Source organism: Gopherus flavomarginatus, chromosome 11 (genome assembly GCF_025201925.1).
Source record: "Gopherus flavomarginatus isolate rGopFla2 chromosome 11, rGopFla2.mat.asm, whole genome shotgun sequence".
Lineage (NCBI taxonomy): Eukaryota > Metazoa > Chordata > Testudines > Testudinidae > Gopherus > Gopherus flavomarginatus.
This window is the reverse complement of record NC_066627.1, coordinates 21,823,852-21,848,719: the sequence shown is the minus strand read 5'-3', so window position 1 is coordinate 21,848,719 and position 24,868 is coordinate 21,823,852. Positions and strand designations below refer to the sequence as shown.

The 24,868-nt window shown below is 46.4% G+C and overlaps 1 protein-coding gene across 2 annotated transcripts in view; it reads left to right on the top strand.

Annotated features, from left to right (window-relative positions):
* NDRG3 (NDRG family member 3) overlaps nucleotides 1-24,868 on the top strand; it is a 121,747-nt gene that overhangs the window by 46,616 nt on the left and 50,263 nt on the right. The gene's annotated exons all lie outside the window — the stretch shown is intronic.

Below are 24,868 nucleotides of genomic sequence, written 5' to 3'. Positions count from 1 at the left end.
ACAGAAGAACTGTAAGCTGAGTTCTTCAACAGTAAAGTCACTGTGGTTAAGAAATTCCTTTGCTACGGTGTGTTCCTTACTGTCTTGCCATGTTGTTCCTGAAATGGTTAAAATAGAATCTCAGAGTGTCCACAGCCTAGATGGAACTTTGAGGGAGCATAAGCTAAGTTGGGAGGTCTCAAACTCTGATTTTAGGGCTTAGGGTGGCTGGATGAAGGTGTTCCAGGTCCCAAGGAAAGTTAGACACAGGTGTGCCAGAGGGCTCTAAAGCTAGGAACTGTGACCGGCTTCTACTCAGACCCAGCTTGCTTGGATGCATGTGATCCCCAGCGATTGAGTCCACTCACAATGGACTGGTGACTGTATAGAAGGGTACTGGGTCAGGTTGTAACACAAACTATATAATCCCAGGAAAAAAAAATTCTGGTAGACTGAAATTAAGTCTGGGAACAATAATTTAAGGGTAAAATAATATTGTTACACAGTAAACAAAAGAATTCATAAACCATCAGACAAGTTAAAACCATGAAGAGTTAAAAGTACAGTAGAACCTCATAGTTACGAACATCTTAGGAACTCTGAAATGATTGTAATTCTGAACACAACGTTATGGTGGCTGTTTCAAAAGTTTGCAACTGAACATTGACTTAATACAACTTTGAAACTTTACGATGTAGAAGAAAAATGCTGCTTTCCCCTTTTTTTTTTTTTAGAACTTCACATTTAATACAGTAGTCTACTGTATTTGTGTTTTTTTGGTCTCTGCTGCTGCCTGATAGTGTACTTCCTGTTCGAAATGAGTTGTATGGCTGACTGGTCAGTTCATAACTCTGGTGTTCATAACTGAGGTTCTACTGTATAGAAATGTGCATTTGGCCATTTAGATCACCTTAACTCTGCCCCCACAATGCTGCCAACTTTCCCTTGCCACTTTGTTCCCTGCGTCCCTCCATCCAGTAATGTTCCCTGTAAACAGCATGGCCATGCAGCAATCTTGAGTATATGGTGCACGTCAGAAACCGTGCTGTTCATGTCTCCTGTGTTTGGGCCCAGCAGAGATGTGGTGTGGTACTTGAAGAACCTGCTCTGATCATCCTCCTACCCCCATGACAGAGTGTTAATGCCCCAGCTCCTTCCTGTAGGGGCATTAAATGCTTCCGGTCTCGGACATGCTCAGCTATGCCTTGTGTGGGGACTCAGGCTGGGGGCCCGGCCAGGCTCTGCAGTGCTGGCAGGATCAGTAGCTGCTCTGGATCTGCTCCTAACAGGGCCAAAGCCCCAACCGCTTCCACCCTCCGGCAGTTGGTTTCCAGGGATGTGGCAGGAAGAGAGCTGCAGCCAGGCCCCTTCCTGGGAGCATCCATTCGGAGCAGGGGGACTGAAACCCTTGATCTGGGGAAGATGTGGTCTGACATCTGCCCTCTCCCACACGGACTCCTGGTCGGGCTCCTAAGACAGCTGCTGCAGAACAAATCGCCTCCCTCAGGGACCCTGCAAATGGGGGCACAGGAATTAGTGTGAGATACTGGGAAGGAGCCACTCTGCACACCCAGCCCCTCTCAGTGCATATGCCCCGCACTTCTTTTGAATTAACTTGCCTGAGGACAAAAATGTAGGACTTGGGAGTTTGTGGGCCACTCGGTTTAAAAGAAAAGAAAACGAAGTATTAGAGGGAATATTGTTGTTCAGTTGTTGGCTTTTGTACGATGTTTCTTTCCAAGGACTTGAGTCAGCAGCCTGTCACTGAGAAATTAAAATGTAGAAAGACCAATGCTGTGAATATTGCCATCCTTCTGTCTTCTCCATCTGTTGTTATATGGGCATTAGGTTTGTAGTCTGACTGTAAACATCTCTCCTTTTGGAGAAGACGACATACTTGTATGGCTCACAGGAGGTGAATGGAAAATGTGACACACACAGCATTGGTTTTGTAACTGGTTTCATAGGGAAGTTCTTGTGAGTAGTGTGGTGAAATCTGTAATGACTACGAGTGGTCAGGGCCTAGGTTGTTTAACTCAACATAAAGAATTTCTCTAAGCCCATGCCGAGACTGTATTAGAGGCCAAGAGAACCTTCCTACTGACTTCAGTTGAGACTGCCAAATCCTACCCCAAGGAGCCATCCAGGATGGTAAACAACTTTATCAATCCTGTGTGCCTACAGCCCACAACAGAACCCAGCTCCGAATGCAAAGAACCATCATCCTACTGTGCAGAAAAGATCACACATTCAGGAATCCTTCTCAGACAACATGGATCCAACCCACCTATACCAGCCAACAAACTATCTACCTGCATTCCCAGAGCTCAGTACATTCAGCCCTCAATAGAAGTACTGCACTCCCTTTTGAAAAATTGAAGAGGTTCAGAGAAGAGCCACAAGGATGATTAAAGGATTAGAAAAATTGCCTTACAGTGATAGATTCAAGGAGTTCCGTCTGTTTAGTTTAACAAGGAGAACATCGAGGGGTGACTAGATTAGTCTAAAAGTACCTGCAGGGGGGAACAAATGTTTGCTAGTGTGCTCTTCATTTACTCCTGGTGGAATGCTGTGCCAAAAAATTAAAAATTCTGCACACTATTTTAAAATTCTGGGTATTTTATTTGTCAAAATAACACACAAAAATCACACCAGTTTCAATTATTTTTGTGATTTATTTCAAAATACATACTTGCTGACAGGTCTGTAACAATACAGAGACAAAAGATTCAGGAAATGTTTTTTGACCAATAGATTCCTTACTAGGTATATTAACACAGAACTCTGAATAATAATTCATTTGAACTACAACACAGAACTGTATTTCCCACACCTCCTCAGAAGCAGTGCAAAGGCTCGGGGGAGTCGCGGTAACAGAGGAGCTGAAGAAGAAGGAAGTAAATTGCTGGGTGTGAACTTGGAGGGCTGTTGGATATGAGTGGGAGAAGTATGGAACAGGTTTCGAGTGGGGCTGGGAGGGATTATTCGGGAGCTTCCCCCATGCAAACTCTGGCTGACCCCTATCATCTCCCATTCAGTCAGGCACATCTGCCCCCCCATGTGTGTCTGTGTCCTCACCCAGCCATTCCCCGTCCTTATGTAGCTCTGCCCCGACCCCATGTGTCTCTGCATCTCCCTCCCCCCATGGCCCTGTGCCTCCACTCCCATTCAGCCCTGCCCCAGTCTGTCCTCCCCCACTAATCCTTATGAGCCCCTGTCTGACACCCCCAGCACCTGGCCTGACAAACCCTGCAAAGGCAGCTCACTCTCTCTTCTCGCTGGCGGGGAGCCGCAACTTTGTTCTGTCACCACAATGTCCTCTGGTGGGCAAAAGGCAGAACTGCAGCAACATTTTGACAGAAGCTTTTTTCTGCACAAGAATTAGAAGTCTGCGAGTCTCATTAAATATGCAGTGGCGCAGAATTCCCCCAAGAGTATTCAGTGTAGCAGAGAAAGATCTAACATGATCCAATGGTTGGAAGTTGAAGCTAGACAAATTCAGACTGGAAGTAAGGTGTTAATGGTGAGAGGAATTAACCACTGGATCAGTTTACAAATGATTGTGTGGTCGTGGTTGATTCTCAATCACTGACAATTTTGAAATCAAGATTGGATGTTTTTCTAAAAGATCTGTTATAGGAGTTATTTTGGAGAAGGTCTCTGGCCTGTATTTTACAGGAGGCCAGACTAGATGATCGCAGTGGTCCCTTCCCTTCTGGCCTTGGAATCTATGAATAAAGGAGTCTCAACCCAAGACCTGTGAACTAACCCATGCCCTTTCTATCAGGTGACAGAGAGCCATGAGCAACTGGTGCCCCTCTTGTCCAAAATAGCCGATGTCTCATTCAAGGAGGGAATCTTCCCTTCCTCCTTAAACACACAATAGTCTGACAAACACTGAAGAAACCCAGAAGATACATTGGTTCTAGTGCTCAGTGTCAAATCTCCAATTTCTAAGAAAGTTCACAGAGAAGCTAGCCAAGCACCAACTACAAGTTCACCTAATTGAAGCTAATCTCCGAGACTGGATCTGGATTCAGGTCAGGACATGGCATTGAAGCAGCTTTAGTGGCATTGGTGGAAGATCATCTGCTGTCAGTGGATAGAAGGTAGATACCCATTCTCATCTCCCTGGATCTTCCTTTAGCATTGACCATAAGATACTGTTGTCCCACCTTAGAGAGGTGGTGGGGTCCAGGGTAATGGTTTGAATCCATCCTGGAGGGATGCTTCCAACAAATAATGGTGCGGAACTGCACCTCCACTATGAGACCCCTCAGCTGGATCAATTTTCTTTCCAGTACTTATCAAAATCTATATGCAGCCACTAGGTGTACTATTTAGATAAGTGCCAGCAATATGTAGATGACACACAGATTGACCTATCTTTCACCACGTATGACTGAACCACTACCTAGATGCCCAGTGCTTGGATGAGAACAGCTCATGGGTGAAGAACAGCTGGTTGAAGTAGAACCTGAGCAAGACAGGTTATGCTGATGGGTAGAGGAAAGTGCAGTGAAGAGCTTCCAGTCTTGTGTTGAAGATTAATGCCCACAACTGGTCAATTCAGTCAATATATTGCTGGATTTCTCACTGATGCTGAGCTCTCACATAGCGTGCATGCATGAGTAATTCTTTCTGTCATCTCCGGTTGGTGAGGAACCTATCCTACATTATGGCAGATGATGACTTGGCGCCTTAGTTATTCATACCTTTGTCACCACCTGTCTGGACTATAGTAATGCTACATACCTGATTGTGAAGGCATCAACCCTTAAGAAACTCCTATTGGTGCAGAATGCTGAAGCACATCTCCTCAGCAACACCAGCTCCTGCAAACACATCACACCTGTCCTCTACTCTCTGTGCTGGCTTTCGTAGAATATCATGTTCAAAGTCTTGGTCCTTATCTTCAGGGCATTTCCTGAGCCCAGCATATATAAAACCTCACCTAAAGCTCTGGGGTGAGAACTGGTCAACAGCTCCACTCGGGCACAGTGGAATTTCTTAGCACAAGGGTAAAGTCCAACTGTGCAGAAGATGGAGCTTCTGGGGGGAGGGAGTCTGTGGAATGAACTCCCAAATGAAGGACCATCACAAACCTCACTTCCTTCTATGCCAGCTGCCAGGAACACTTCTCGGGTCTGCCTTCTTTAATTAATGCAAGCGCTCTGTGTACATTTAAAACATGCCCACAACCCTACCAAAACAGACTGCTCCACTGCACACACAATTCTGCTACTGCAGAGAGATTGAGAGAGAATGAACCATGCGTGACGGGGCTGGACTAAATTGATGGCGCTCAAACTCAAGACTATTATACCCCTCTGAGGAGTCTGATTTGTCTGGCGTACCCCAAGTTAAAAATGTCTTGCTTACAAAAATCAGACATAGAAATACAGAAGTGTCACCGCACACTGTTACTGAAACATTGCTTACTTTCTCATTTTTACCATATAATTATAAAGTAAATTAATTGGAATATAAATATTATACTTACTATTTTAGTGTATAGTATATAGAGCAGTATAAATAAGTCATAGTCTGTATGAAATTTTAGTTTGTACTGACTTCACTAGTGCTTTTTATACAGCCTGTTATAAAACTAGACAAATATCTAGATGATATCTAGACTCATACCGCTGGGTGAAAATCACTGGACTAGATGACCTATTGAGGTCCTTCCCAGTCCTACACTCCTATGATTTTATATATCCCTTAATACTTTTCCACTAATAACAATAAAGTAGCTGAAAGGTGGATAAAGGTGCCTTATATCTGTAGAGCAATTCCTGTTTGTGAAGGAGAATAAATTATACCAGTTTTGGGCACCTTCATAATGCATCAACACTAAGGAATTATGTTTCTAAATCGAATCTGCAGATAGACATGCTTTCTGTTTTCTTCTTTTAAGTGGGCTACGGACTCTTTAAATCTTTTAAGTGTGACCATTGGCACAGACCCCGAAGTTAAAGATGGCAGACCTGTTACCTCCTCCTGTCCATCTCCCTGGAGCCACTGCAGGATATAGTGCCTTTCTAAAGTGCTTTTCACTCACTACAGCTCCCTTGGGTGGCAGGTGAGTTGTTGCTCCTATTTAAGTCTGCTCACAGACTTGCACTGACCGAACTGAATTGGTTCCCCAAAACTGTTGTAGTTACTCAGGTGCAGATCTTTGTGGATGCTCTTACTTTGAAATAAAAGTGGCTAGTGTCTGCAGATATTTGCACCAAAATAACTGTCAGTTTTAATTCACATCTTTTGTTATTTCAGTACAAGTTTGTGTGTCGATCAACCCTTACTGCGGCCTGTAGAGGTCAAGTGAGTTGCTCATGGTCACACCGTGAATCTCTGAAAGATCCAGGAATAGAACCCAGGAGTCTTGGGTCATTCAGTACTAGCCCCAAATAGATATTTTTATTAAAGATCCTTACTACTGGATTAGAAATCTCACATGCCAGTTCTTCAGTCCCAGTCCTATGCTCTAACCACAAGGAAAAGTCTTCTGAATGACTGAATTGTGAGGGGGTGACCACAGCATCTCACTCCTGCAGTTAGGAGCAGTTTGCTGCCTCCTGCTGCTCCAACTCCCCTCTCAACCCAGTCCCAATGCAGCACCTCAGCCCCTCTCCTCTGCCCCCCACCTGCATGTGCTCAGCTCTGAGGCACTCCAAAAGCCTGTGCAACCAGCCCCACAACCTTTCCAAACTGTGCTGCACTGAAGCTGATGTGTGGAGGGAGGTCTTTCTTTCCCATGCTACCCCTCACTCCCTTCATCCAAGATTCAGCTGTGAATTCTTACCATGACCCCAATCTCACGTCCCTTTGCAACAGCAAAGGATTGTGGGATGTGGATTAGTCCTGAAAGAAACCATGAGTGGGACTTGGATCCTGGGTGAGAAAAGGTGAGAACCACAGTACTAGACAGTGCTTCCTCCCTCCCTGTTTCCATTGTGTGCGCTAAAGACTTATGTAGCCTGAAAGTCTAAAGAGACTGCTTCTCCACAAACTGTCACTGTGTGCTAGTAGCAGTGAGGAGTGTGCACCTTCCCTTGGATGTGTACAGTGACCTGATTATAAACAGAGGAGAGAATTGATTTAGTGCTTGGAGAATCACTCGGTAACGGCTGCTATTACTGTTGTTGGAGCAGGTTTTATTCCAGTGGGAGTTTCTCTAAAGGGTACTGCATCTTAGTGAATGAGTTATTGTAATAGACTCTGCTACTGCAATTTGCCTCTAGGGCACTAATGACTTTGAAGCTATGTGGATTTTGTTTCTATCTTAAAAAAGAGACCAGCGTATAATGCATATAAACATGTAAGAGGACCTTAGAGGGTTTGCTCTGTATCATTTTCAAAAGGGTATCTGGGAAAAATATAGCTTGTGGCAGGCTAAGGTCCCCAGAGATACTCCAGGCTGCCTGGATTTACTGCTGAATGTCTCAGCAGATGCAATTTTTCATCATGTGACCTTTGTGTTCCTGCAGGTGTTTTCAAACTGCTGCTGTAACTGTACAAGTATTTTGTACAGTGAGTGAAACAAAACCTTAGATCTGTCAGTGTGTTCTAGGTGCATATTCCTGGCATTTTTAAATGAGACACACAATAACTACCAGTTTGGCTCTTTTCTGAAAGGATTCCTGTAGATTTGTAGCCAGGGCACCGGAACAAGGGAGGGCCAGGGCCAGGCAAAACCCAATGCAAAATAAGAATGTTTCAGCTCTGAAATTCTGCCACAGGTGGTGTTATCCACCATTTGAGCTATAGACTTGATAAGGACTCTCAGAATGTGACTGTGAAAATATGGGGGATGTTTTGAATAAGGAATACAGAGTGACTGAATTATCCAGCATGCTGATCAGACTAGCATGTGGAATAATAGTCACAGAAATCCATTAGCCTTGTATTTAACAGCAACCAGATGCAAGGCTATATTAGCCAGTAGGCTAGAATACTGAGCCAGAGATGATACTTTTATTGTATAAAAAGCATTTCTCTTGCCTCACTTGGGAAAAGACTTGTGACTCATTGGAAGCTGCTTCGTAATTTATGAATGTTGTGTATTGGCTTTGCTATTGTGCTGGTTTCTGTCTCCCAGGTGTGTTCGCAGCAACAAGCATCGGGTTCAGTATCTGGGGTTTCCTCTTAGCATTACAAAACACAATTGGCTTGAGCTCCTCCTCCCTCCCCTGGAACTCGAGGAAAACCAAACACCAGCTCTGGGTACTTCTAAGAGGCAATATTTCCCCACTTGCAAGCACTAAGTCTGTGTATAAAAAAAGAAATTTTTTATTAAGAGGAGAGGGAGCCCAGTATTAACTTGGGAAAACACAACAGTGATGCAAAAGTATGCAAACGTTAAATAAAACATCCATCCCACAATATCTTGGGCAGTAGTGCTTCGCATTAGTTTCTCCCACTGCAATGTGAAAGTCACAAGACTCCATAAGTGCGTTCGGGTGGGTTCACCTCATACCCAGAGGCGGGAGGGCACGGCTGAGTGATGCCTCTGCTTACTGCTGTCACTATCCCCTTTGCCTTTGTCTGTGATGCCGTGTTCTGAGGTTCCACCACCTAGCTCAGTCCTTAGTGATTTCACTGGCTAGTGGGGAACCTCACTGCTGCTGCCTCTTCTGCATTGTCTTTCTCAGCAACACCATCCCCACATTGTCTTAGAGCTCAGCCCCTAGACCAGCTTATCAAGATTTTAGCTCTAGCGACCAGACCACCGAGAAACGAGGGGTCTCAAGTCCAGTCAGCTGTCTTTAAACCCTGGAGGGGGAGGGTCAAATGGCAACTGAGAAAACAGAGTCTTTGCCACCAGGTTAAGAGCATCTGTCCCAGTCCCCACTCCAACTTTCACTTGGATTTGGCATCACTGCCTGCTGCTTAGCAAGTGAGATTGAGGTAGGGCAACTGTCCCTGCCCACTTAGGGCCAATTAAGTACAATTCTGCTGCCCTTTAGTCCTACAGTAAGGATAACAATATTTCACTGTCCCTGCAGCCAAGACTTATGTGAATTTTAACCCAAAACGACCACAGTTGATGACTCTGGCAAAGCAGGTATGTATGCCTGCTGATCGCCAAGGGAAAATAGGTGTCTCTCTGCTCTTGAGGTCTTTTCCCCCTAGTTCCTAAGTAGGTGGTAGGGGAGAGTTCATTCAGACAACTGACTTACACTGTATTGGCTTAACTCAACTGGAATTTGTTGGGAAAAACAGGCATGAGGGAAAAGAATGGCTCAAGATTAGAGCTGTCTGGGAATTTTCACCAAAACTGTTTGCCCAAAAATTGTCAGTTTCTTGAAACTGACACTGTTTGCAGGAACATACCAGGTTCGCCAGAACTCGTTGAAAGGGTTTCTCAGGCTGAGGATGGAATTTCTGGTCAGAGAGTGAGATAGTTGTGTTTCTTCATCAAAAACTGTGAAAGGTTTCAGTTTTTTCTTGATACAGAAAATTTCTGAATTCTAATATTCACAGGACGGGAACACCATTTCCCACCCAGCTCCACCCAAGGTAGCCAGCTCTTAGTACGTGCTAAACAACCTCTCTGGCCACCCTACACAACTGGTTTGGAGCAGAACAGGAAAAAGCCTGTGAACTCAAAGACAAAAGAAATCTGGGAAAACTGAAGAGGAGCGGTAATTCTTTGGGGAAAGCAGACTGAAACACGGGTCCCAGCTAGGGAATCTGGGGAAACTAGGCTAGATCACCATCCCAGGACAGTAGGGCTATAGGTAGGATAGACGGTATGTAGACTATTTTAAATCCCCTTTTATTTCTCTAAAAAGGTTTGTTTCTACTACTTAAAAAAGCCCACAACTCTTAAGAAGGCTGCTGACTGCACATTATTGATCACAGACTCCTGAAGGGAAGAAGGTGTGTGAACTCAGACATGTGGGGTGAGAATGATTGGTACACGGGGCCTAGCCTAAGAGTGGGAGAATTGTAGAATTCCACTCTGCCAAAGGTAAAGGCCTGAGGCCTGACATTTCAAAGATTCTATGGCCAGAAGGAACCGTTCTTATCATCTAGTCTAACGTCCAGCATAACGTGGGTCAGAGAATTTCCCCAAAATAATTCCTAGAGCAGATCTTGGAAAACTATCCAATCTTGATTTAAAAACTGTCAGTGATGGAGAATCCACCACAACCCTTGTTAAATTGTTTCCAATGGTTACTCAGTCTTACTGATAAAAATGTATGCCTCATTTTCAGTCTGAATTTATCTAGCTTCAACTTCCAGCCACTGTAACATATTTGACGTTTCTCTAGTAGACTGAAGAACCCATTATTAAATATTTGTCCCCGCGTAGATACTTTTAGACTGTAATGAAATTATCCCTTAACCTTTTCTTTGTTAAACTAAATAGATTAAGCTCCCTGAGTTTATCACTCTAAGGCATGTTTTCTAATCCTTTAATCATTCTTGTGGCTCTTCTCCGCACCGCCTCCAGTTTATCACCATCCTTGAATTGTAGGCACCAGAACTGGACACAGTATTCCAGCAGGGGTCACACCAGTGCCAAATAAAGAGGTAAAAATAACCTCTCTACTCCTGCATGAGATGCCCCTGTTTGTGCATCCCAGGATTGGACACAGTGTCATCACATAGGGAGTTCAACTGATTATCCACCATGACTCCCAGATCTTTTTCAGAGTCACTGCTTCCCAGGATAGAGTCCCCTATCATGTAAATATGGCCTACATTCTTTATTCTTGGATGAATACACTTACATTTAGCTGTATGCAAATATACAGTTTGTTTTTGTCCAGTGTCCAGAGTGATCCAGATTGCTCTGAATTACTGACCTGTCCTCTTCCGTATTTACCACTCTCTCTATTTTTGTCATCTGCAAACTTTATCAATAGTGATTTTGTTTTCTTCCAGGTAACTGATAAAACTGTTAAATAGCATAGGACCAAGAACCGGTCCCTATGAGACTCCATAAGATGACAATTTCCTGTTTATAATTACATTTTGAGACCTATCAGCTGGTCAGTTGTAAATCTATTTAATGTGTGCCATGTTAATTTGATATCTTTCTAGTTTTTTAAATCTAAATATTGTGTTGTACCAAGTCAAATGCCTTGCAGAATTATATAATCATGGAAATGTAGCATTGGAAGGGACCTCAATATGTCATCTAGTCCAGCGCCCTGCACTCAAGGCAGACTAAGTAATAACTAGACCGTTCCTGACAGGTTCTTGCCTAATCTGTTCTTAAAAACCTCCAAATGATGCAGATTCCACAATCTACCTAGGCAATTTGTTACAGTACTTAACTACCCTGATAGGAAGTTTTTCCTGATGTCCAACCTAAACCTTCCTTGCTGCAATTTATACTCCTTGGGGAACTCTGCATAGTTATGCAATGTAGAATTTGTGTAGAATTAATGTTCTGTGCAAAATTTCATTTTCCCCCACAGAATTGGGACTGCAGAGCTCCTGGGCCACCTTTAGGGGCCGCTGGGCCCTGCAGAGCCTGGCTCGCAAATAGAGAATGCTGCCAGGGGGAGGGGGAGCTGGAGGGTTTCTGGCAGATACAATTCACAGATCGCCTTGAAGGAAAGAGGTGGCATTCAGGAAACTTCATACAAGTCAGGGACGCAGCATCAGGCTGTTTCTCCCTGAGCTCTGGGGAAAAGGGATGCAGGCGGCTGGCTGGGGATGCCCCACACAGCCACCTCCACCACCCCCAAATACCCTCTCCCAGTACACATACCCTTCCAGCACCCCTTTAGCTTCCCCTTCCCCTGACAGTGTCCTCTCTTCGGGAACGCCTATATGGTAACCCTACGGGAGCAGGGCAAAAAATTGACGATCGACTAAAAGACCAAAAGGACAGAGCTTTCTCCCAAGATGTGCCCAGCTGGCATGTGTGACACATCCAGACTGATTGCTCAACGATGAACAGAGAAACAGAAACTGGGTTGTTGTAGGGGTTTGTTTAACTCTCCTCTCCTGGGGAAATATTTTTTGCCTGTATTGTTACTTGCTGATGATAAATTTACCAAAATAATTGGAACTGGTGTGATATATTGCTTTATTTTGACAAATAAAATATGCAGAATTTTGCAGAATTTTAAAATGTGTGCAGAATTTTAATTTTTGGGGGGCAGAAATCCCAGGTGTAAATTTGAGTCCATTGCTTTTTGTCCTATCCTCAGAGGTTAAGGAGAACAATTTTCCACCCTCCTCCTTGTAGCAACCTTTTATGTACAGTACTTGAAAACTTTTATCATGTCCCCCCTCAGTCTTATCTTCTCCAGACTAAACAAACCCATTTTTTCAATCTTTCCTCATAGGTCATTGTTTTCTAGACTTTTAATCATTTTCTGTTGCTGTTCTCTGGACTTTCTCCAGATTGTCCCTGTCTTTCCTGAAATGTGGTGCCCAGAACTGGATACAATACTCTAGTTGAGTCCTTACCAGCACGGAGTAGAGCAGAAGAATTACCTCTCATGTCTTGCTTACAACACTCCTGCTGATACATCCTAGAATGATGTTTCCTTTTCTGCAACAGTGTAACACTGTTGACTCATATTTAGCTTGTGATCCACTATGAGCCCCAGATCCCTTTCTGCAGTGCTCCTTCCTAGGCAGTCATTTTCCACTTTTTATGGGAAGTCTAAGTACAGTATGTCAGCGCCATTACCTTCATCAACCAAACTTGTGTGCAGTATTGTAGACATATCAATCCCAGGATATTAGAGAGAGTCTCATACTGTTTACTGTACCCACTTTTGTGACCAAAAGAAGAGCACTGGATAAGCTTGAAAGCATGTCTCTCTGGCCAATAGAAGTTGGTCCAATCAAAGATATTACTTCACCCTCTTTGACTCAACCAGACTCGTCGAACTAACTTTATCTTTTTCCATAAGATTACAAGATATCTTTTCCATAAATCCATGTTGATTTGCATTAAGTACATTACTCTCCTTTAATTCTCTGTTGAGTCCAGTATCAATTGCTCCATTATCTTGCCTGGCATCTATGTCAGGCAGTCAGGCCTATAATTACCTGGGTCATTCCATTTACCCTTATTAAATATTGGCATAATGATATCTTTCTTTCAGTCCTCTGGAACTTTCCCAATGTTCCAAGGCTTATTGAAAATCAATATTAATGGTCCACCAAGCTCCTCAGCCATCTCTCTTAAAACTGCTGGAAGAAAGTTTACTGCACCCACTGATTTAAAAATGTCTAACTTCAGTAACTTCTGTGTAACATACTGGCGAAATGGCAAGAGTATTATCACCATATGTGGAGACTATGTAATGTGTATTTTCCCAGATACAGAATAGAAATATTTATTGAACACTTCTGCCTTTTCTTCGTTGTTATTGATATTTCTACCATTTTCATCTAGTAATGGACCAATACTATTGTCAGGGTTCCTTTTGTTCCTAATATATCTAAAAATCTCTGTCTTATGTTGTTAACACTGCTGGCTGTAGATTTCTCCTGTGTCCCGTAGCTTCCCTAATCATTTTTCTACAATTCTTATCTTCTGATTTATATTCATTGCTATCAACTTCCCCTTTCTTCAATTTGTTATATTTTATTTTTTACAGCTGCTTTAACTTCCCCTCTCAACCAGGATTTTTTTTTTAAAACCAGCATAGCTTCTTCCGTGGTTGTGGGATTGTGGCTTTTTGTGCATATAGTAAGGTGATCTTAAATAATTCTCAATTATCATTCACATTTTTGATTAAATTCTTCTTCCTAGATGATTTGGCTTCCAACTGTTTTCAGCTTTGTAAAATTGGCTCTATTAAAGCATCAAGTATATTTATCCCTGATCTGCACATTTTTCTGCCTGCATACTAAAAATGTGGTCAAGTTATGATCACTTGTACCTAAGCTACCATTAGTTTTTAGTTCTATGATCAGTTCCTTCTATCTGTTAGTACAAGGCCTTATAAAGAATTCCCCTATGTTGACTGAAATACTTTTTTAATTAGGAAATTGTCACCTATAATATTTAGAAATTCAAAGGATGTGTTAGTACTAGCAGTATCAGACCTCCAGCATATATCTCTCAAATTTAAGTCCTTCATGATCACTCTGCCTTTTTTCCCTATAAGGAGCAGCCATCCTGTTCCCCAGTGAGATTTGGGGGTCTGTAACAGACACCAACTAATACCCTATGTTATGCTTTATCTGTTAGGACTTTGATCCATTAGCATTTCAAGAAATGCTAGCAGGTAATGGTATTCTTAATATGGAGTGCTATTCCCCTCCCCTTTTGCCCACTCAATCCTTTCTAAATATGCTATAACCATTGATCTTTAACATTCCAATAGTGCAAGTCATCCAGCCAGGTTTCAGTAATACCAACTAGGTTGAATTTATGCTCATAAATGAGTAATTCCAATTCCTCTTGTTTGTTACCCAGGCTCCTGGCATAGATGTATAGGCAGTTAAAAAAATTTCTTCTTTTCATGTCCTTTGGTTCCTTGATTCACGGCCTGTGACCTGCCCATGACTTTTTCTATATACTTCTAACTAAAACTTGGGCAGGGGGCTAGAGGTGCTCTGGGGGGAGGGGAAGAAGTTCGGGGGCACCGTAGGTGTTGAGGGGGTGAATGCTTGGGGGAGGGGGCAGGTGGTGGCACCCAGCCCAGGACACCTGCTGGGAGGGGGCTGGCGGTGGCATGTGGCCTGGGACCCCTGCTGGTGCTGGGAGGGGGGACTGGGCAGTGGCCAGAGACCCCAAATGGTGCTGGGAGGGGGGAGCCAGGCGGTCGTGCATGGTCCTGGACCTCTGCTGTTGCTGAGAGGGGAGGCTGGGTATTGGGGCATGGCCTGGAACCCCTGCTGGTGTGGGTTGGCAGGCTCCCTACCCGGCTCCAACCGGCATATCCCTGCAGCTCCTAGGAGGAGGGGCAGTCGGGGTGCTCTGTGCACTGCTCCCGCCATGAGTGCTGGCTCTCTAGCTCCCTTCGTCCAGGAACCGCACCATTCATGATTTTATAGACCTCTATCATATTCCCCCCTTAGTCATTTCTTTTCCAAGCTGTATAGTCCTAGTCTTTTTAAGCTGTCCCCAGATGTAAGCTGCTCCATACCCTTAATCATTTTTGTTGCCCTTCTCTGTATCTTTTCCAATTCTAATATATTTTTATGGGTATAACAATGTTCTGTAGCGATTAGATGGAGTTTTTCAGTTCTCTCTCAGAATGCTGACAATTTGACTTGTGTGCCAAGAAACTGGAAATATGGTAGAATATGCAGTTGTAATTGCTGGTACAACACCAAAAATGTAGGGGCTAGGGAGTAAAGAGGGAGTAGCAAACTTGGTAGAGTGTTTAGACATTGAAAGAGAAATTTGGTCCCTTACCTCCCTAGCTGAAAGGTTACTGTTAACCTGCATGTATAAATACAGGACTTGGACTGGCCTGTACAGATGGCTAATGACAGCTCAGGAAGAATTTAGTGAAGAACTGAGGAAAAAGCAGAGAGCAGTAAGGATAATAAAGGGTCACCAGGGCTATAAATGAGGGTTTTATTACTTGGAAAAAGGAATGTGCCAAGATTAATGTGGCACATAATCAAAGGGGTCTAGAGGAGCTGTATGCACAGTTGTTGGAAATAAATGGCTCAAACACAGGGTGTGGAACAAAGGCAGGCAGGCAGGCAGGCAGGCAAGCAGTGTGCAGGGGGGCAGGAGCAGATAGCTCAGTGGTTTGAGCATTGGTCTTCTAAACTCAGGGTTGTGAGTTCAATCCTTGAGGGGGCCACTTAGGGATCTGGGGCAAAAATCAGTACCTGGTCCTGCTAGTGAAAGCAGGGGGTTGGACTTGATGATCTTTCAAGGTCCCTTCCAGTTCTAGGAGATGGGTATATCTCCAATTGTTATAAAAATAAATAAATAAAAATTTCTGCAGAAGATCATTGAGGAACGGCCTCTCCAAGGCTGCAGCAGTGTGAATGCTGAGTAAATATCCAGGATGCAAGGAAATGAGCAGGCTTCTGAGCATCTTGCTCAATTTGCAAACAGTAGTTTTGACCTCAGGGCCAGCTTTGGGAAGTGCGGGGCCCAATTTGAACATTTTCGGCAGGGCCCTGGCAGAGATGACTTAAAAAAAAAAAAAAGTGGAAAAAAAAGCCTTTAATTTCTTTCATGTACTATTTACTTTCCATAACTATATAAATAATAAAATTATATATTATGTACATTGCATCATATATATGCTGTTGATTGGTTATTAATGACTGCTGTTTCACATGTGTGGGTCCCAGCTGCTCCCTGCCCCCCTCATTGAAGCAGGTGTGCAGGGTTACTGCCCTGGGATCTGCAGGGCACAAGTGGACATGGGGGCTGGCTGGAGGCAGGGCAGAGGCTGACTGGAAGTAGGGTCTGGCTGCAGGCAGGACAAGGGGTGCGGGGCTGGTTTGAGATAGGGAATGTGTGGGGCGGGCTGGCTTCAGGCAGGGCCTCGGTGGGATGCAGCAGGGGTTGGCAGGGCTGGAGACAGAGGAGTGTGAGACTGGCTGGCTTCAGGCAGTGGGGTGCAGCAGGGGTTGGCTGGAGACAGGGCAGGGTGTGCAGGGCTGGTGCGGGCAGCAGTGTGTGTGGGACTGGCTGGCTTTGGGCAGGGCCACAGGGGTGTGTGGTAGGGGTTGACTGGAGATATGGCAGGGGGTTTGACAAGGACTGGCTGTGGGCATGGGGTGCAGAGCTGGCTGCAGGCAGGGGGAGCGGGGCTGGTGTGGGCAGGGCAGGGGGTGCAGCAGAGGCAGCTAGAGCCCCAGTCCTTTAAATAGCCCCCAAGCTCCCTGCTATCCCAGGGCTTTGGGGGCTATTTAAAGGGCCAGGGGCTCCCCAGCTTCTATCCCGCCCTGGACCTTTTAAATAGCTGCGGGAGCCCTGGGGAATGCATGGGGGTGGCGGGGCTCTGGCAGCTATTTAAAGGACTGGGGTGGCAGAGGCAGCTGGAGCCCCCGCCCTTTAAATAGCCCCCGGAACCCCTCACTACCCCAGAGCTCTGGAGGCTATTTAAAGGCCCAGAGCTCCAACCGGGAGAGCAGGACTTGCCGCGCTCCGGCCGGGACTCCAGCCGGGAGAGCAGGGCCACGGGGCTTGCCGAGCTCCGGCCGGAGCTCCAGCCGGGAGAGCGGGGCTTGCTGAGCTCCGGCCGGAGCTCCAGCCGGGAGAGCGGGGCTTGCCGAGCTCCGGCCGGAGCTCCAGCCGGGAGAGCGGGGCCTCGGGGCTTGCAGCGCTCCGGCCGGGGCTCCAGCCAGGAGAGCGGGGCCTTGGGGCTTGCCGCGCTCCGGCCGGAGCTCCAGCCAGGAGAGCGAGGCCGCGGGGCTTGCCGTGCTCCGGCCGGGGCTCCAGCCAGGAGAGCGAGGCCGCGGGGCTTGCCGTGCTCTGGCCGGGGCTCCAGCCAGGAGAGCGAGTCTGCGGGGCTTGCCGTGCTCCGGCCGGGGCTCCAGCCGGGAGAGCGAGGCCACAGAGCTTGCCATGCTCCGGCCGGGGCTCCAGCCAGGGCTCCAGCCAGGAGAGTGAGGCCGCGGGGCTTGCCGCGCTCCGACCGGGGCTCCAGCCAGGAGAGCGAGACCGCAGGGCTTGCCACACTCCGGCCGGGGCTCCAGCCAGGAGAGCGAGGCCGCGGGGCTTGCCGCGCTCCAGCCGGGGCTCCAGGCAGGAGAGCGAGGCCGTGGGGCTTGCCGCACTCCGGCCAGAGCTCCAGCCGGGAGAGCGGGACTTGCCCGCTCCCGCCTGCACTTCGCTCAAGGGAGCGGGACCACGGAAGACCCCTGAGCAGATCGCAGCCAGGGCCCTGGGGTAAGTTTAAAAAAAAAAAAAGTGTATAAGGCTCGGGGCCCTCTTAGGCGCGGGGCCCGATTCCTGGGAATCGGGCAAATTGGCCTAAAGCTGGCCCTGTTTGACCTTGTGTCCCATCTCCCACTCCCGGATTCCCTTTGGAAGGAAATTCCCTCTTGGCTTCTCATATCGGTAAGAACTGCTTATTCAAGGCTGTAAGGGAGAGTGAGCAGCCCTTTGGAAGACTAACCCAGTTTGTTACAGCTTTAAACCTACACGCTCTTTGGAGAACAGGCTGCCCAATGCCCATAGTCTCTGCTAGGCTGACAGTCAGAGACAAGTAGTGCTGTAGCTGTGTTGGTCCCAGGATATGAGAGGCAAGGTAGGGGAGGTAATATTTTACTGAGAGAAGTCTACATTTTCCCAGATGTATCCTTTACATGTTTTGCATCGTAGCTTAATAACTGTATTAAAGAATTATCCCTGTGAGAGATGTGACAAGTCTAATGTAATTTGTAAAGGCAGGAGTGTGACAAGTCATGGAGCTGGTAAATTAGAAGCTCTGGATTGGTTATGATGAATGTAGAAGGACTTGCAGCAGCAGAGCACAAAGTGTTTTGTTGCACAGTGGCTGACTCTGGAAAGTAATTATCCCCTTTCTCCCAGGTGGTGTGTGGGAGATTCTGTTTCCATGATACATAAGAATGTTAAAGCAGGTGCATTGCAGTGGCTAGTGAGTGTTTCAGGCCTCTGATTCTGAGTGAGGAACAGCACTCTGAGGGCTTGTTTGCACAGAAACGGGAGTTAAAATAACCAACAGGGTTGTAATTCTCACCTTCAGCTATCCTGGTGCTGTTCCGTGGGTGTACACACTTCTTTCAGAATAAGAGCACTCTATTTCGGTATAATTTAAATGAAAATTTTACCTGTCTATTTGAGGCACTCTTATTCTGAAATAGCATGTACATGCATGATTTCGGCTCCTGTTTCCACATAGGCAAGCCCTCAATGGGAGCGTTGTCAATGCTCTGGTGGGATAATGGGGCTTCTACTTATCTGATTTACTAAGGGCTTGTTTGAGGATTTCTGCAAGTGGGTGTTTGCACTCTTCCACCCCGTGTACCTCTAGGACTTTCCTGTCCCCTACTCAGAGCTCCAGGCCCCTTGTCAATTATGTATCCACCAGGTGACTTTGAGTATGGCTACACTTGAAACTTCAAAGCGCTGCGGCGGCAGCGCTTTGAAGTGCATGTGTGGCTGCAGCGCCAGCGCTGGGAGAGAGCTCTCCCAGCGCTGCACGTACTCCACATCCTGGTGGGGTTTAGCTTGCAGCGCTGGGAGCCACGCTCCCAGCGCTGCGGCACTGTTCACACTGGCGCTTTACAGCGCTGTATCTTGCAGCACTCGGGGGGGTGTTTTTTTCACACCCCTGAGCGAGAAAGTTGCAGCGCTGTAAAGCGCCAGTGTAGCCAAGGCCTTAGCTTTGATGCTTCTGGAACCCATTTCCAGAGAGTGCAGATCTATCCAAGTCTCCAAGAAGCCTTTGGGAAGGAAAAACTGGTTTAGGAGGAGTTTCCTGAGAGTGTCATCTGTGTGCAAATGCAAGTGTAGGGAGCAATTGCCCAGGATACTGTACTGAGCCGTATAAAGAGAAATGCATGTGTAGATCATTCCACACAAACCTGTTGCTTCAGCTGCACCCTGCCTTCTGCAGTGCTCTTCCTTTTCACTTGAGTGTTTCTCACACTTTTGGACACTTCTCTTTTTGAATGTACTCTGAAGTTAATGTTATAACCTGTCAGAGTGGAAATGGCACTGCTCTTGAAGGACCCACCGGGTCTATCTGCCTCTTCAGTTGCAGGCAGGCGATACTAGACCTCACTACCCTTTGAGGAGATGCTCTGTACGATTCTCAGCCTGCCGCATACTCATAGACTTTAGGGTCAGAAGGGACCAAAATGATCATCTAGTCTGACCTCCTGCACAAAGCAGGCCACAGAACCCTACCCATCCACTTCTATAACAAACCCCTAACCTATGTCTGAGTTATTGAAGTCTTCAAATTGTGGCTTGAAGACCTCAAGCTGCAGAGAATCCACCAGCAAGTGACCCATGCCCCATGCTGCAGAGGAAGGCAAAAAACCTCCAGGGCTTCTGCCAAGCTGCCCCGGAGGAAAATTCCTTCCCGACCCCAAATATGACGATCAGCTAAACCCTGAGCATGTGGGCAAGATTCACCAGCCAGCACTCAGGAAAGAATTCTCTGCAGTAACTCAGATCCCATCCCATCCAACATCCCATCACAGACCACTGGGCATATTTATCTGCTGATAATCAAAGATCAATTGCCAAAATTAAGCTATCCCATCATACCATCCCTTCCATAAACTTATCAAGCTTAGTCTTAAAGCCAGATATGTCTTTTGCCCCCACTACTCCCCTTGGAAGGCTGTTCCAGAACTTCACTCCTCTAATGCTAAATGATGGGCCTTGGGAAGTCTGCTGCCCAGCGTGAATAGTTTTAAAGTTGTGAAGCACTGGATTAGTCTTCCAAAGAGCTGCTGGCTGGCTCATAAACTTTAATGCTAGGCGGTGGGAACAATAGGAGAGTAGGAAGTGAACTATTACCAGGCTAACATCAGTGTTTTGTTGTTGTTAATCACCGATATTGCAGTAGCACGTAGCATCTGAAATTGGGGGGAAGCTAGGTGCTGTATGTGAGTTCCCAGAAAGCTACAAGCTACATCAAGAAGAGCAAGAGGGGGAGTATTGTTTTCATTTTACAGGCAACACTAGTCTCTCTCCAAGTTATTCCTGACCCTTTCACTGCTCCACCAGCAAATCAGTGCAGCCATCAGGTGTGGCTTCCCACCCCAGATGCAGCCTTCTGGTGTGTTTTCAGTTGGAGGAACCCAGGCAAAGAAGTGTTCAGGCTATGCATCACTTTTGGTTGCATAGGAGACTTTGGGAAGACACTTCTTCATGGCCAGTGGTACCCGGTAGACCTCTTGCCTCAAGAGTCCACTCTGTGCCAGCTGCACTCCTTGTCTGTGTGGCAGCCAGTCTAGGCCAGGCAGGAGGACTGTATGTCCAATGGTAATGAGGTTTCCTGGGTGGCATTAAAGCCTTTTGTCTGGCCAGCTGCCAGAGCAGTCACTCTAAAGAGTCAGAGCGCGGTGGTGTGGAGCATTCTGCTGAATGGGAGAGAGCTTCCAAGGGTCCTGTCAGCATTCCCTTCCTGCAAGTGCCTGGCCCAAAGGACATTCTCCTTCACAGGAGAGTAAGCCAGCTGCAGGGAATAAACTCTCCGGCTATAAGGGGCAGTCTGTCATCTTCTGCCGTCAGCTCAAAACCCGTTCAGCTCCTGTAACCTTCACCCACGCACGTTCTGGCTCTGCTTTCAGATCATCAGCTGCTGGAGAGTGTAAAATCCTGGGAGCAGGACCCTTTGTTCTGTTGCAGGATGGAAGTGGGGGGTGATCAGATTTGTGTACAATCTAATTTTTCTTGGTCTTGTGCTCTACATACTTCTTTCCTAGACTTTCAGATAGCAGGATGTGGCCTGCAGTGCATCTGCTAATAGTCCAGCCCCTCTCTTCATTATCCAGGTCGCCTGGATAAAAGCTAATCCTTCGTTAGGCAGGACCGATGAGAACATAGAGGATTTTTGCGCTTTGTGAGTGTTCCAACCAGTTGTGTTGTGGGGGAGTGCCCTGGACAGGACTAATAGGGCAGCAGGAGGAGAATGGGACAATGGATTTTCTTAATGCAGCTCTGCAGAGCGATTAAGCTGGAATAAAATCTTTCTGGCTCTGTGCTGATTTACGTCTTGTCTCTATTGTTGCTAGGGCATTAGCTCTGGGAGGAGGGAGAGCAGTATGCTGACATCATGAGAATGACCTGCCAGACTGTCTGTGTCTTGCAGGGCAGCTTCTGGCTATGAGTTGCTTCCTCTCATGTTGAGGTTAAATTCAGAATAAAAATCACAGCTCATCCCCAATTCCCTAGTAGCAATTGAGAGGAGACGCATTCCCCTGTTAGTTCTTTTAACGTAGGTTTTCTTTTAACCGTATATCATACATGGGCGAGTGGGAAATGGCAGAACCATTGTGAGGACTTGAGGTCTTGTCTACACTACAGAGTTTTGTCAACAAAAGTCAGCTTTCGTCAACAAAAGTCAGCTTTCATCAACAAAATGGTGGTGGTGTACACACTACGGTGCTCCTTCTGCCAACAAAACTCTCCTGCTTTGCCAACAAAATAAAACCACCTTGACAAGAGGCGTAGAGCTCATAGACTCACAGACTTAAGGTCAGAAGGGACGATTATGATCATCTAGTCTGACCACCTGCACAATGCAGGCCACAGAATCTCATCCACCTACTCCTGTAACAACACCCTAACCTATGTCTGAATTATTGAAATCCTCAAATTGTGGTTTAAAGATGTCAAGGTGCAGAGAATCCTCCGGCAAGTGACCCATGCCCCACGCTGCAGAGGAAGGTGAAAAACCTCCAGGGCCTCTGCCAATCTTCCCTGGAGGAAAATTCCTTCCCAACCCCAAATATGGCAGTCAGTTAAATCCTGAGCATGTGGGCAAGACTCACCAGCCAGACACCCAGGAAATAATTCTCTGTAGTAACTCAGATCTCACCCCATCTAGCATCCCATCACAGACCAATGGGCAAATTAACCTGCTAATAATCAAAGATCAATTAATTGCCAAAATTAGGCTATCCTGTCACATAAGCTTCAGACTCTTTTGACAGAGTTGTGTAAAATGAATTTTAACATCACTATAGCTTAAGCTACAGAGTTTTTTGCAGCAAAGTCATATAGACACTGCATTTGCTTATGTTGCTGTAAATGGCCTCCAGGAGATGTCCCACAATGCCAGTCCTGATTGCGCTGGTCAGCAGTTTGAATTCCACTGCCCTGCACCCAGGTAAACAGGCATCCGTCCCTCTTCCTTTAGAGGCCTGGGAATTTTTGAAATTCAACTTCCTGTTTGGTCAGTGTGGAGAGCTCACATTGCATCTTCCCAGCTGACCATGGCAGCTCCATGCAGCAAACACTCACCTGCTTGGAGCACAGCTGAGTTGTTGGATCTGCTGGCACTGTGGGGAGAGGAGGCTGTGCGGGCCCAGTTTCATTCCAGCCATAGGAACTTCGATACCTGGTCAGATTTCTCATGGCATGTTGGATAAGGGCTACAAATGGGACATGCATCAGTGCCGTGTGAAGCTAAAGGAGCTGAGGCAAGCATACCAGAAGGCAAGGGAGTCAAACCATCCCTCTGGTGCTGCGCCGAAGACCTGCTGCTTCTGTTAGGAGATGGATACCATCATCGGCGGTGACCCCACATCTACCACCAAGAGCCCCGTGGATACTTCGGCGGAGCTAGAGAAAGCGGACAGCAGACTGAACTCCAAGGATGAAGTCGTGGTAAGGAGGTCTAATTGGAGGATGATGTGGAGCGTACGGCAGAGTCATCTGATGGTGCAGTGAGTCTGGTCCGCTTTTCCACTCTGGTGGGGTCTAGCCAGTCCCAGCAGTCTGTTTCTGGCACACATGATGCAGGAGAGGAGAGCTCTGATAAGTGATCTTTTTGAGTTGATGCTGCTCAGTTATATGAAGTAGAGTTGTCCTTTGCTTTGTATATTCTAGAAGTAGGTGAAGGGATAGACGTGTACAAGACTAGCTGTGTTTGAGTGTGCTCCGCCTTCGCTTGTGCAGCTATGCAGTGTGGCAGAACAGTGTGTCAATGCACACTGAGATTTCAGGGGAATCCTCCAGAGAGATCTCTGGGAAACTTTCCACGAGATGCCCGCCAATCCTCGGCCGAAGATTCCTTAGCAGAGCTGCTTGCTTCCTTCCTCCATTGTAGGAAACTTCTTCCCGCACCAATCAGCCGTCATTTGTACAGGGATTAAAGCAGCTCACAGGTGAACAGCGTAAGGACCTGGTCTGAAGCCGCATGCATGCAGGAGATGCACCCTTGCACCTTTGCTTATCATCAGGAATGAGATATGAGCTTCAATGACCCCTGCCTGTGGAAAAGGGTGGCAGAATTTAAATAGTATCCCTGGTCACCTGCAGTGATCCCCTTAAAAAACCTGCTAGACTCTGTGCCCCATCTTGAGCATCCCCCTCCCCGGGCTGACCTCACCATGTTTAGGGCATTCACTGAGCTGTGTGCTTGCCAAGGGACAGTGAGAAACAGATTCATATTTAAAAAGGGGTGCATCTTTCTACAATAATTGCTGCTATTCGTGCACTAACAATCATGCTTCTGTTTATTATTTTTTGTGCTTATGCAGGTGTGGCCTTCAGGGGAACCCCCTGTATGCCAGCAGAGTGCTTCCACCAGATAAGGAAGCAACCAAGGAGGAGCAAGGAGGACGTTTCAAGAGGTGCTCCAGTCCTCAGAAGCCAGAAAACAGGAATGCAGAGTGTGGAGAGAGACTTTAAAAGAAGAAAATTATAATACAGACAGGACAGAAAGGAGAACCAGGAGTGAATTTTAATGGGCCAGGAGTGGATGATAAAAGTGGTGGAGAAGGGTATGGAGATGTTGAAGTCTCTAATCACACTGCAGGCTAAATTCATATGTGCTAGGCCCCCTCTGCAGCCAATACAGAACTGCTTTCCATGCTCTCCCCAAACTCCCCGCACACATTCCTTGCAACTTCCCAGCCCGTCTCAGTACCCCATTCACTCCATCCCTTCAGACAGCATCCAAAATGATCGCTGGACTTAACACAGCTATCAGAGCATACACCGCCCTTCATTGTTATCTCCCTCCCCACCAAGCCTGTTGTGTGTGTTGTTAATTGGTATTTAATAAAAACATACTCTCTGAAAGATAGCCAATCTTCGTTTGTCTCCTACACACGGGTTGCTGCTGGAATTAATACACAGTTGCAATTTGATCATTTGCTGACTACAAATCACAGTCAGGAATCGTTAAAATTTTCATGCAAGGCAGCAGGTTAACAAAGCATCGCAGAGTGCTGCATAGAAAGACACATTACTGGTGCACAATGTCAAAATGTTGCCTCAAAGCCTCCCTGATTCGAATAGCTCCCTGTTGTGCCCCTCTTAATAGCC